The sequence below is a fragment of the Zophobas morio genome, unplaced genomic scaffold (genome assembly GCF_036711695.1).
Source record: "Zophobas morio isolate AGI-343-1 ecotype UQ-CSIRO unplaced genomic scaffold, CSIRO_AGI_Zmor_V1 ptg000070l, whole genome shotgun sequence".
Classification (NCBI taxonomy): Eukaryota; Metazoa; Arthropoda; class Insecta; order Coleoptera; family Tenebrionidae; genus Zophobas; species Zophobas morio.
Window position 1 is genome coordinate 69,957 of NW_026972175.1, and position 13,499 is coordinate 83,455.

Sequence of the window (13,499 nt, forward strand, 5' to 3'; positions counted from 1 at the left end):
AAAACTTATTTATTAGTAGATTTATTGAAATGCCCGCTGATATACAAACGAGCACGCACAGAATCCAACGCCACACCAAAAAAAAAAACACACCTTTTGGAGGTCCTTTGCAGGAGCTATTTATACCTAAAGTTGAGGCACATGCTAAGGTGCATTACGAATATTCGGAACATTCTGCTATCATACAAATTATATATATATATATAAAATTAAAGAAACTTTATTTATTTATATTTTAGATCCACGCAGGTTATAGAGCCTGAATATAATAACTTTCAATAAAATTTTTTTCTTCAAAACAAATCAAACAGTTATTTTTCGGGGGCCTCGAGCGCCAGAAAATTTCTGTGTCGTTTCATGTGGAGAAAAAGAAACAGGAGATTGATAGTTCATTAACTGTTGATATAATGATTATAATAATAGAAATAATAATCTTAATAATAAAAATAACTGATAATTAATGAGCAATAATAATTAGTAATAATATTATAATAATAATATTTATTAAAAATTGAATGTAAGTAAAAGGGAAACCAAATACTTTAATTATGCAGCATTAAATTAAATCGTGACAAATAAATACCAGAAACTACCAAAAATAACAATCCTGTTAATTTATAAAAATCCGCTAATCACTTATTACCTGCTTCCAGCGTGCACCAATCTGCTTCTGAAGCGTTTCATTGTTAGTGTTTTTAGTCCACAACGCAACTCTGCTGAGCTTTCGCATAGTTAAGATACAGCCATTCACAAACTCGGAATTTTCTAAAAATTGCCCAGAAATACAAGAAAGCATCTGTTTTATATTTTTATTATTTCTTATTATTATTCACCATTTATAATTACTATACGTGATTTATTATTTATCGTTATTTATTATTAATGATAAAAATTATATTATTCCATATTTTTCTGTATTTTAGTATTTTTTTAAAAATAATAATATTAATATATATTTTTTTGTCATATAAAGTACTGAGATTTCTATTTTTTTATATTAATTTAATAATAATGAATTATTTTTTATTTCATTACAATTTTTACTATTTTATATTCCTTTACGATTATGATTATAAAAATTATATTATTTTACATTTTTAATAAAAAATTTAATTATTAAGTATTTTTTATTAATAATATCAAATTATTTTCTAATCTTTCTTATTAGTAAAATCAAACTTTTTTATATTTTTTATTACTTTTTATAAGTTCTTCAAAGTTTTGTTATTAAATATTCCTATGGTTATTGATAAAAAAAACTTAACTTAATAATAAAACTTTTTTGTATTGTTTATTTTTTTATATTTATAGTTTTCTTCATTTTTATAAAATGTAAACTTTATTATTATTCTCAAAAAACTTAATAATATTTTTCAATATATAATTTTATAGTATAACCTTTTTGAAATTGATATGTAAAATTTTTTATTTTCATATAAACTTTTGAAATATATTTCTAAATACATTTTATGATTATTTAAAAAAAACTTAATTTTATTTTAATTCTTAATATAAAATTTTAAGTATCGCATTTTGGAATAAATATAAAAAATTTAATATTATTTTTAAAGTCAAAAATTTTTGAAATACTTTTTTTATAAAAAATATATATTTTTATTACTATTTTTTTAAAACTTTCTTTTTTTTACAATATAAATTTAGTAGTGTAACATTTTTGACTAAACATTAAAAATAAGATAATACTTTTTATTTTTATATAAAATTTTGAAATATTATTTTTTTAAATATATTTTAAAGATAATTCTTATGTGTTTCGTATAAATAAAAATAATATTAATTATATATTAGATTATTTTTTTCATTATGTAATATTTGTGATAACTTTTAGTTATTATTATTTATATAATAAATACTTTTTATATTTTTTTTTATTTTTTTTTTCCAGTAATTTTTCCAAATATTTTTAACATATTTTCATGAATATTATTAAAAAATTATCGCATTTTTATAATATAAATATTGATAAGCTGATAAGCTAATATTATTGTTTTTTTAATATAAATTTTTATATGAAACTTTTTTATTTGCTTTTATATTTTCTATAATCCCTTAAAAATATTAATAATTATATTCTTATTTTAAAAAAATTAATGTTTTTGTATTAATTTTAAAAAATATTTAAATCATTACAATTAAACATTTTTTTTATACTTTTTTATACCCGGAAGCTTTTGTTTTATATTTTCACTATAATATCGGAATATAAATAATAATGAAGATTTGTCGAAAATACTTATAATATTTTTATTATTATGGTTATTAAAAATATATTATTTTATATATTTCCCTAAATATTTTGTGTTGTAGTAGTTCTTAAAATTAACAATAATAATGAATAATTTTCTTTTTCCATACAAATTTTTTTAAATTTTTTTTTTGATATTAATATTATTATTATAAAAATTATATTTTATATTTTTCACTAAAATATTTGGTATTTCAGTATTTCATTTGATATTAATAATAAAAAAATAATTTTCTCTTTCATATAAATTTTTAAAAATATTATTATTTAAATTGTTATTATAAAAGTTATATTATTTCAGAATTTTTTCACTAAAATAGCTGGTGTTTTATTTTTCTTTAAGTTAGTAATAAAAATAATGAATTAATTTCAAACTTTCATATAATATTTTTATAATTTTATATAATTATAATTAATATAATTAAACTTTTATTTTTTTTATTTTTTATTTATTTATTTATGACGAAAGCTTCTGTTTTATTATTATTATTATTATAACAAAAATCATACATTCTTCACTAAAATATTTTATAGTGAGTATTTACTGCTTTGGTATTATTATAATGAACAAACTTCTATTTTCCTATAAATTTTTGTTAATATTTTATTTTTATTTATAAAAAAGTTTGTATTTTAGTATTTCTTTCAAACGATATTAATAAAAGTAGTTGTTTTTTATTTTTGTATAACATTTAAAAAAATATTAATTTCTTTATTAATATAATAAAACTTTTTTATAGTTTATAAATATTATTATTATAATTTGTATAACTAATAAAAAAATTTTAGTTATAATATTTTTATTATAAATATAAATTACTGAATATTTCTTATTTATATATATATATATATATATATATATGTTTTACATTATATTCTTATCAGTACGTATAGTTTCTTTTACTCATTATTATTACTTTCTTATAAAAAGTTAATATTGTTTAAATTAAAATATTTTTATATACATTTATCGTTATAGTTTATATTGTTATATTTATTAATAAACTATTATAATTTTCTAAAATGTAGTTTAAATTTTTAATAAACATTAGACTTTTATTGTATTTCGTTTCTATATTTTTCTTATATTATTATTATTTTAATAAGAAATTTAGTTTTTTTTTCTTATATTTATTATGTAGCATAAATTTGTAATCAAACATTTTATATTTTTATTGAGAATTGTGTCGATATTCATTATAAATATTATTTATAATTATTAAGTTCGATAATACAAATTTTATTATTATTTATAAGTAGTTTAAATTTTTTATAAACGTTCAAAATTTACTATAAATTGTTTCGATATCCATTATATTATTATTATGTAAATAAAAATTTTTATATAATATAAAATTAAAATCTTCTTTATTTTTATATATTTTTTAATTCGTTGTTATTCTTATAATTATCATCATTTATTACTTTTTTTATAATATTATTATTACTTATTATTGATATTGTTATTTCGTTGTTTTTCATATTACTATTATCATTACTTATTATTTATAAGTATTTTATTATAATAATTTATTCTTTTTATTATCATTATTCGTTATTATTATTTATTATTATAATTTTTACCTGTTATTATTATCTTATTTATTATTTATTGTTAGTATTTTATTTTAACTTATAATCATTATTATTTTACTTATTATTATCATTAGTAGTTATTTATTATGAATATTTTTTTTACTTATTATTATGATTATTAATCTTTTTATTTTTATTAGAATTAATAATTATAAGCATTATTATTATTTTTACTTGTCACTATTATCATTGTTTATTATTTATTAGTATCAATGTTTTTACTCATAATTATTATCATTATTATTATCATTCTTATTATGTCATTATTTGTTATTTATTATTATCTTTACTCTTTATTATTACCATCATTATTTATTATTTATTGTTATTATTATTTATAGTAAACTGTGTGCATCCAAAGATAGTCAACGTTTCTTTTGTCACAAGTAAGAGCCCACCTCCCCCCACCCGCATTTTCGGGGTCTTCCCATTTGGGCTCAACGCCTTTAATAATAGTAATAACTTTTTTAAAAGAAATAATAATAACATATAAAAATAATTTAAAGTAATACAGTACATTATTATGAAGTAGAAGTATATAATAAATATGTAATAGTAAATTATCCTTAAAAAATATTTACATAAAAAAATAAATGATTATAATAATAAAATATTAAATTAATAAGTAATTATAAAAACCATTTAAGAAAAATAATAAAACATTAAATAAAATATTAAAAATACTAAAAAATTCAAATTATATAATAAAATATTCATTAAAAAACGATATAAAATTCAACAACAATGAATTATTAAACATAAATGTAAAAATAACCCTTGATTGGAGCTCATTAAAACAAAAAATTCATTAAAAGGGGAAATAAATTTAATATTGAGTAAAATGCAAAGAAAATAATGAAGAATTGGGTCAATAAATAACATGGAAAAAAAAAATGAATAGGAAAAAGGAATAATGAAGTGTAATTTTACAAAAAATAATAGAATATTATAACTTTTCTTATAAAAATTCATTAAAAAAAGAAATTCAACAAAATTCAGAAAAAATAATGAATTATTAATACAAAAATAAGGATTTCAATGAGGATAACAAAATACTTGAATATTTACAAACTAATTATATATAATGAAATAAAATAATGAAATATTAACTAAAAAGGGGAAAAAAAATAAATTTACATATATTTCAATATTAATAATGAGATATAAAGGGAAAAAATTAGGACATCTTTATAAATATAATTAATTAGTGGGTTAAGAATATAATAAAATAAAGAAACTTCCAATGAAAGAATGAATATTAATTAAAAAGGAAAAGAAAGTTAAACGTAGAGTGTATTCAACAAAAATAAAGAAAATTATTGTTAAAAACGTAATATTTAATACATTTACACAAAAATATGGATTATCAACTAAAATAACAAAAAAAATTATATTCAAAAATAGTGAATATATATTAAAAAGGAAAAGAAAATTAATTATAAAATTATTGGCTTAATATTTTTATAGAAAAAATATATGACATTAAGATTAACGAATAAATTAAACTAAAAAGGATAAAAAAATAAATGTTGCGTATACTTCAATAAAAATGAAATAGTGGCTTAAAAATTTTAGTATAAATTATATATAAAAATGATAAAAATGATATAAATAAAAAAATAGATATTTAATATCTAAGAAAATTTAAAAAAACAGGGGGAAAAGAAATTCAAAAATATGAAAATACAGTAAAAAGACTTCACTTTAGCTAAGAATATTAATTTTCTTTTGTAATGGCTATAATCCATTAAAATAATGAATATATTTGGAAATATACATTCAACAAAAATAGTGTAATATATAATGGAATTAACCACATAAAAAAAAATATAATTTAAAAAAATTAATTAAATAAAAATTTCATGAAAAATAATGAATATACTTAAAAAAATGCACTTCATAAAATATAATGATATAATATAACCACATAAAAAAAGTAATATTTATTAAAAGAATCACAGAAAAAACTAAAATTTAAAAATTAAATTCGATAAAATTATATAAAAAAATTAAATTTGAAAAAATATATTTCAACGAAAATAATGAAAAATACTTATTGAGATGAACCATAAAGGTTAATTAAATACCATTCATAAAAATAATAAACATTTAAAAAATATATAAATCAACAAAAAAAATTGAAATATATATATTAATATACGAACCACAAAAAAAACTAATTTTAAAAAAATTTATTATCTAAACTCATATAAAAAAATGAATAATTTTAAAAACTATAACTTATCAAAACTATTAGTACAAGTATAAAATGCATATAAAATAATGAAATATTACTCCCAAAAAAATGTGAAAAATACAAAAAAATTATTAAATATTATCACTTAACTGATGTTGTTTTTTTCAAAATTAATATTATTTCCATTTATCTGCTTTATTTTTTATTATTAAATATTATTCATTATTTGTTTACTTGTTATATCTAAAAAATAGTTAAGTTTTTAAAAAACTTTTATTACATTCATAATAATTTATAATTCAACATTTACAATGAAAAATTACTTTTTATTAATAAGTATATATAAAAAAAATTAGAATTTGTAATAAATAATTATTGAATCCATAATAATTTATAAAATTAATTTTAACAATTATAATGAAAAATTAATTATAATAATAACTTGAAAACGATAAAAAGTTTATTCATAAAATAATAAAAAGGAAGTAAAAGGATAAAATAAATTCAATGCCACAAATATAATGAATACCGTCTAAAATGAATTTGACATGAAAATCTGTAAAAAAAACTGACATACCAAGAAAAAACAAACTGTCACTATAAATTAACACTAAAAGGAACCGAATTAATTAAATAATCTAAATTGAAATTTAAATGCGACAAATAGTTATTTGTTCCACAGTTTTATAGGAAACAAAACTAATTGGACAAAAATATGCGGGTCTGTACGTGGGCGCTGTTGCGGCAATACCAAAAAAGGGGATAACACGTGACAAAACTGGAAAAATCAACTTTATATAATGATTAAAATTAAGCCCACAAAATTAAAGAATGAAACAGTAATAAAAATATTTTAATGTTTAGCAACTTTTTTTAACGAAAAAAAAAATAGAAGTAATGATATGTAAATAAATAATAATACGAACCGCAACGAAAAAAATGGAAGCTTCCTTTATCGGGTAAGTCAGAGGCAAACATTAAGTTATTCATGACACTGAAAAAAATATTAAAAAAGTAATAAGAAATCGATAAAAGTATTAAAAAACTGATTGGTCTAAACATTTTTATAAAAATTATTAATATAAAATATAAATAATATTGGAAATGCCAAAAATATAAACACTTTTTTCTTAAAAAAAGGGAAAAAAGAATATATTAAATAGCGAATGCCCATTAAAAAGTGCTGATTGGTCGGGGCCATTTATATAATATTAAAAATAGTTGAAGTTCCAAAAATATAGAAGTACGACTCTAAATATATAAGTATTGATTGAATAAAGAATTATCTTTTTAAAATAAAACGAAACTAGATGGTCGAAACATTTTTAAAAATTATTATGTTTTATATAAAAGGTGAAGCGATTGGCCAAAGCGTTTTAATAACTATTTAATAATAATAATAAAGAAGTCTTAAAATATAAAAGTAAAAATTCCTGATGACAATTATACTAAAAATACTAAAGAAAGTGGAGGCTCTAAAATATACAAATATTGATTGGGTAACAAAAGCTCCATAAAGTGAAATAAAATGATTGGTCGAGGTTTCACGTAAAATGGGTGAAGAGGTAAACCAAAGCAGTTGTTATAACTCTTGAATAATAATGAAAGTCTTAAATATAAAAATACAACGATTATTTGAGGCAAGTGCAAACTCTAAATTATACAAATGTTGATTGGATAATAAAAGTCCTATAAAAATGAAAAAATACTGATTGTTTATATTATTTTAAATAAAATTGTTATAAAATTTACGTAAAAACAGTGAAGAGATTGACCCAAAAATATTTTTAAATCATGCAACGAATTTTTAAAAAATTCAGAAAAAAATTGAATACTCCAAATTATGCAGGTATTGATTGGATAACGAATTCTTTAAAATTTAAAAATGTACATAAAATTAATGAGCGTTTATTAATAAAAATATTTTAAGTGAAGGTCCCAAATATATAAAATTAGTGAAGACTCTAAAATATAAGTAATGATTGGTTAAAAATCTGGAAATATCGATATAAAGTATTATAAGCCTTATAAAGAAAACGATTGGCTAAGAAAGATATACAAATTCATTAAAAAAAAATAGCAAAATACTTTACGAAACTTCGTTAAAAATTATTATATTGTAATAAATAATATTTTTTATAAGATTTATTATATAGCAAAGCAAAAAAGCAGAAACGATTAAGCTTTTCACTTTAACGATTATTTAATTTAGCTTTAAATAAGAAGAAATGTTGGTTTTTTTGTTTTTAATTATTTATTATATATTTATTTTTAATATAATTATTTATTATTAATGTTTTATTTATTTACTTATTATTATAATGATTTATTATTATCATTCTATAAATTTATTATATTTTTAATATTTTTTATTAATATTTTATTTTTTACCCATGATTATTTTGTTCACTTATTTATTATTATAATTATTATTTCTATTTTCATTTTATTTATTTATTCCATTATTATTGTTTATTACTATTATTATAATAATTTTTAAAATTTTTAAATATACTTATTATTATTGATCTACCTTGATCGTTTATTTTATTGCAATTATTTATTCTATTATTCTTATGTTTACTTATTTATTATTATAATCATTTATTATCATCCTTTATTATCCATATTTTATTTACTTATTTTCTAAAATAATTACTTATTTCTATTATTACTTTATTTACTTATTTTTTTAATTTATATTTATATTTATTATAATCAATGATTTCATTATAATAACGTATTCTTAATATGTGTTTACGTTTTATGTATTTTTTCAATTATGATTACTTATCTCTAATATTATATTTTCTTATTTTATTATAATAACTTATTTTTATTGTATTTATGTTTTTTTATTTTCTATTTTAATTATTTAAATCTGTTATCATTTTTTTTGATTATTATTTCAGTTATTTTTTATTATTTCTATTGTATTATAATTATTATTTCCTACAAGTATTTTATTTATTTCTTATCATAATAATTTATTTTCATCACAAGTATTTATTTCTTACTATAATTATTATTTTAATTACTATTTTTTTAATTTATTTCTATAATTAATTTAATATTTATTAAGAGTATAATTATAAAATCCAATATTATTTCGTTTATTAAATTATTATGATAATCGTTTTTTATTATTATTTATTTTTTACTATTAAATTTTATTTTCTTATTTCCTAAAATACTTAAAAATTTTTATTTTTATTTAATTTTTTATTAATATTACATTTATTTGTTTCCTTTACTTCTGGAATTATTTTATTTATTTATTTTCTTTAATGTTATTACCTATTTTTTATTAGTTTTATTCATTACTATTATATAATTTTTGTTACTTTTCATATTTATCTTTATTTATTTTTACATTTTCGTTTCTCACTATCACAAATATTTGATATCGCTAAATATTAGATAAAATTTAGGTTTACATATATTTCTGTATATTTATTATATATTTAGATTTATTATAATTATTATTATATTATTAATTTATGTTTTATTACAATCACTTATTTTTTAATAATTATTTATATTAATATTATTTTATTTGTTAATTTTTTTATTATAATTACTTATTAGTATAATTATTTTTATTATTTTTTTTAGAGTCTTTTAATTTTTTATAATAATTATTTATTAATTTTTTATAATAAGTCTATTATTAAAATTATTTTTTTATTTATTTTTTTTAATCAAAAAACTATTTATAATTATAAATTCCCATAATTACTTAATTATTTATATCTGTTATTATTATATTTATTTATTTATTATTATAATTTATATCTATAATTATCTTATTTTTTAATTAATTTTACTATAATTTTTTATATATATTTCATTTATTTTTGCTTTTACGATTAATTTTTAGTTTTGATTATTACTATTGAATTTAATTTACTTTGCATTTTATTTTTATAAGTATGTTCCTTTCATAGTTATTATTTTATTATTTATTATTTTTTATTATTTTTACTTACTTTTCATATATCTATTTTTAATTATTTTTATTTTTCTTTACCTTTCATATTTATATTTATTACTCTTATTTTTATTTACTTTTATATTTATAGTTATTATATTTATTATAATTATTAATCATAATTATTATTATACTTCAATCAATTATTTAATAATTTATTATTCATAAATTTTATTTACATTTATTAATATTTCTTACTTCGAACTGTTCTTTCTCGGTTTACTAATAAAAATATAAAAAAAAACTATAAAAAATTGAAAAAAAGTTTTCATTAAAACTCAAATATTTTTATTTAGCATTTATTAAAAAAGTAATAAATTTTTAGTGCCTAAAAGTTTTATATGCATCCATTAGTAAATATTTTGGTACCATATAATGCTAAAGAGTAAAAATAAAAAATCCTGATTGGCTGATAAAAGCGCCAATCAAAAATAAGAAAAAAATTTTCTAGAGCGAAAAGTTGGAAAAATGAGTTTTTATAATATGTCGTTGATAAAATATTCCAAAAATGTAAAGAAAGAAAAGCCCAAAGTTTTGACAAAAATCTATGAACTAAAAAATGTATTTATAAATTTAACAAAGAAAGTCGTTATAAAGATTATGAAAAAAAAATCAATGTCACCTCTTTTTAAAGCATATTTAAATAATAATAGTAGACCCGAAATAAATAAACTTAAAATAATGAATCGGAAAAAAGTTTACTATGGTTTATATAATAATGAAAATTTTTTCTATATATATTACGAAAAATGTTTAAAAGGAACGCCCCCCGAAAAATAAGAGTCGCCTCTTTTTGGCGAAAACTCATATAATAAGTATAACCGCGTAAAATATGAACTCCAAGTAGTGAAACCAAAAAAAAAATTTCAATTCATAATAATATAAAATAGTAAATTTAACTAAATATTATTTAAAAATGTTTATAATAAGCGTCTCTCATAAAATTAAATGCCTTCTCTCTTGGCGCCAAGTTGAATAATAGTAAAAAAACTGCGTGAATTATAAACTTAAAACTGCACAACTTCACCAAAAAATAATCAAAAACAAAATCTTAAAAACCCCCAAAAAGTTTCAATAGTATCAATTGGCTGTATTATTTTAGCATTTTCCAACCAGTTCTCGTAATTTATTTCTCCTTTTTTCATCAAAAAAATATAATCATGAAATTTTACAAATCAGACAAAAAAAAGTACCGCTAGGAATGTCCACGTAGAGAGCCCAAGAATACTGAAGGGGATGTGCTATAGTATAGTTTAAGGGATCTTCAAATATAGTTTTTTCTTCAAGAACTGTAGAATTCTTTAAAAAATATTATTTCAGAATTACTTCATTAAATTTAAAAAAAATTTGGAAAAAAGAACGTGGAAAAAAAGAAAAATAAACTTAAAAATTGTAATAAAAATTTCCCTTTGAAAATTGTAGATGCCTCATAAATAGAACAAAAGTAAAAGAAAAAAGTAAAAATTTTTGATATAAGTTTTATTATCAATAAAAAAAATGTGTTTGTAAAAAATCTAAACGTTATATGTTGATACCAAAAAAGGGATAACTATATGAAATTATAATTATGAATAATTTAAAAAAAAATTGAAATTAAATCAATAAATAAGAGTTCACTATTTAAAAAAATGAGTTATTAAAAATAAATAAACATTGTACTAACATATTTATATAAATATTTCTAATTTGGTTTTATGTATAAACAAAGAGAAGTATAATTTAAAAACTACTTTGCCTAAAAAGAAAGTAAAAAGTTAACAAGTAGAATTTTAAAATAATTTAAAAGCCAAAAAGTATAAAAATAATAAGTAAAAATGTATAATAAAAAAAGTACTTAAATTATAATTTACTAAAATACATATGGCAGTAGATAATATTATAATTAATAAAAATTATTAAAACCATAAATATTTAAAATAGAAAAAATAATTAAAAAGAATATGAATATCCAAAAATCAAAAAAAAAAATTCCTATAACAAAATAAAAAAAAATTTATTAAGAACATAATCTAAAAAAAAATTGAATAAAATAATTATCAACTTTTAGAAATATTATGCATAATAACATCAGATACCTCAGAAGTTTTTATTGAATCACTTTGATTAGTTTCCTCAACAGAATTCTCTTCCATTAAAACTAAAAAATTAGCAAAAGTAAAACTTTATATTTAATAATGCCTAGCAAAAAATACTAGAATAGAATTATTCTACAATGCAGCTAAAGCGGTCCTCGTGCAGAAAAACTTTTCCAAATGCCCTTTGTCACATGTATAGATTTTCTGAATCTGTAATTTATTGCGCTTAAAAACATTACAGAAAAAAGGAAAATCATGAAATAATAATTACGAAATAAACTTAGAATCTAATAGAAATGATAATTATGTAATAAGAATATAGTTTAAAAAAATTGTTTTGCCAATTTGTACGATTTTAATTTTAAAAAAAATGTAGGGAATTATTGTTTAATTTTAAATTTTTCCTGTTTATTTATAATATTGTCGTTTGAAGTATTCTTCTTGCTTAGTTGTTCTTATTTACATTTTCATTTATGTTGTTATTGTGTGTTTATTAATGGTTTATGATGTAAGAAGGTAAATGGTTTCATTGATGCCTGTCTCGCAAGGGTTTTCTAAAACGGTTATGTTACACTTGCTAACAAATAAACTTAATAAACAAATTTTCCTATAACAAAAACTATAAATAATATAGGACTTCAAAAAATGAGATGCCATGCGAGTATATATAATATTATATTCTAGCGAAGGTTTTTTAAAAATTGGATTACTGAAATCTTAAGAGTTGCACAATTATTTTATTTCTTGTTTAACATAATTCCAAGCATACCACAATTAAAAGTTTTTTTACTATTAACTAGTTTCACTTTTAGAGCTATTTCATAATTTCTTGTGTGAGTTAAGGCCCACTTAGCAGTAAAAGTATACAAAAAAAAAAAGGTACCTCTACCACCTACACTATTTTTTTTTTAATAGAAATGTGTATTTACAGTATTAACTAATATAAACTAAGAATAAACTTTATTATTATTCTTTACGGTTATAACTCTTTTTAATTTAAAAAAAGAGTCTACATGGCTTTATGCCTTCACTATTATGAGAGTGACAATTGCTTAATATACTTGCTATTCTGCTTTAGAAAGGTATTTCTTTTTGCATACAAAAGTTTGCGGTAGTACGTACTCGCTTAAGTACAACTAGTGACTGCTATAAAGTTAGTGAGGGCCAATATACAAATTAAGTGTATAAGCTAGCCACAGGTTTTTTTTTTTTACCCGCTTCTTGAGTTAAGTAGCCTCCGTGGAATAGTAAAATAGTTATGTTTGTATACTGACCCCATCTGTTTAAGCGTCCGAATAAAATTTAGTTTCTTTACTGATTAATTTTTATTATACTTCGGTCACTAAAGTAGATGGAACCATCACGCAAGCATAA

At 17.8% G+C, this 13,499-nt stretch overlaps 1 long non-coding RNA gene across 1 annotated transcript; it reads right to left on the minus strand.

Annotated features, from left to right (window-relative positions):
* Positions 1-264: 264 nt before the first annotated feature.
* LOC135143694 (uncharacterized) lies at positions 265-12,174 on the minus strand. Its single transcript, XR_010282880.1, has 7 exons — positions 12,126-12,174; positions 11,244-11,349; positions 11,110-11,185; positions 6,986-7,053; positions 4,209-4,306; positions 644-796; positions 265-396 (listed from the first exon to the last, which is right to left on the minus strand). It is a non-coding gene; the product is annotated as an uncharacterized LOC135143694 (long non-coding RNA).
* Positions 12,175-13,499: the final 1,325 nt, after the last annotated feature.